The following is a 1507-nucleotide window of genomic DNA, read 5'->3' as shown; positions in this document are numbered from 1 at the left end:
GGACTGTCATGGACAGGCTTACTTATTAATCTGTAGTGCACAATTTCACATGGGTTTCACCACATTCACCCAGTAAACAAGGTAAACATGGGCTTACTTGTGCTTACTTATTAGTCTGTAGTGCACAATTTCACATGGGTTTCCCTACATACGGGCAAGCAAGGTAAGCACGGGCTTACTTGTGCTTACCAATCTGTAGAGAGTAATTCCATATGGTTTCACCTCATTGCGGTTACCTTGTTTACTTGGTCATCCGTCCCTGTCAGGGATTTGTACATTTGAAAGAAACTTTGATTCTGTAGGTAGGTGCTCTGGGGTTGGGAGAGAGATGTCAGCCATTATCTAGAAGCAGAATCTTTGATGTGGTGAAAACATGTGAAATTGTTAACTACAGATGATCTGGTAAGCAGGGTAATAACCGTGCTTACCTTGTCTATTGGACAATCTGTCCGTGGTCGTGGGAGTTATCCGGCAGTCCTGGGTGGTTAGTGGTAGCGCAAGAGCTCGGAGGGCTAGGAGAGGTGGACGACACCCGGGGGAAGGCAGTGAGGAGGTACTCGGGAACACCTGGGCGAAGTGGCTGTGATTTAATCCAGGATAAATGAGGTTCTCATAAACTGTGGAAGTTCACAAAAAAGAAAACAAGCTTAAACTGCAAATTGTGAGATTCGTGTCAGACCCAGGAAGAGCTCCCTGGAGCTGAGGGTTGTTAAACTCTGGAAGGCATTTCTGAGACTTGCAGTGCTGGTGCTTTGTGGGGGCTTTAAAAGCATCAGGAATTCAGTTTGTCTCAGGCAAAGACTTGCCTGTTGCAAGGAAGGACGATAAATTAGCAGATGTCTGAGCCCCTTCTGTCTCTATATCACAAGATAAGACTAAACTATTGGTTGTAGAAATGTTCCACAGATGAAAAGAGCTCCGTCAGATAAAAATTTGTTGCAAACATTTGTTAAAAGGTAAAGCACAAACCTTGAGGAAAAGAAGAAAACCAAACATACATTTTGATGACTATTGGTACTGTAGAAAGAAATGTTTCTCATAGTCTGTTTACCTAGAGTTTAAGAAGAATAACTGTGAGAAAGAATCTTCCCTGACAGTTTTTTTCTCACAGATATTGTAAAAAACCCAAACCAAAAAAACCACACACACACACACAGACGTGTGGGTGCACACAAAAGCTACAGTTTGTCTTGAGCATATCTAGAGATGATGCTATGTCATGTATTATATTAAACCAAGTATCTTCAGCTATAGTTAATTTTTTGTTATAAAATAATATGAAAGCAAGCAATCTACATTATGCATTGTCATATTTAACAGACATTTATTTTCTTGAACTAGCTCTTTAATTTTGATGAAGTTTTCATCTTTGTTTACAATAAAAGATGACATTTTGAATACTCAGCCGGTATTCATTAAACTTAAATGGTAAGATAATTTCAGTCATGGGCTAGTAGCTGGTGAGTGAGAGGCAACATGGATGGTGGGATTCCAGTCTCAACTTCAT

Source organism: Trichechus manatus, unplaced genomic scaffold (genome assembly GCF_000243295.1).
Source record: "Trichechus manatus latirostris isolate Lorelei unplaced genomic scaffold, TriManLat1.0 scaffold00116, whole genome shotgun sequence".
Classification (NCBI taxonomy): Eukaryota; Metazoa; Chordata; class Mammalia; order Sirenia; family Trichechidae; genus Trichechus; species Trichechus manatus.
This window is presented reverse-complemented; position numbering follows the sequence as displayed.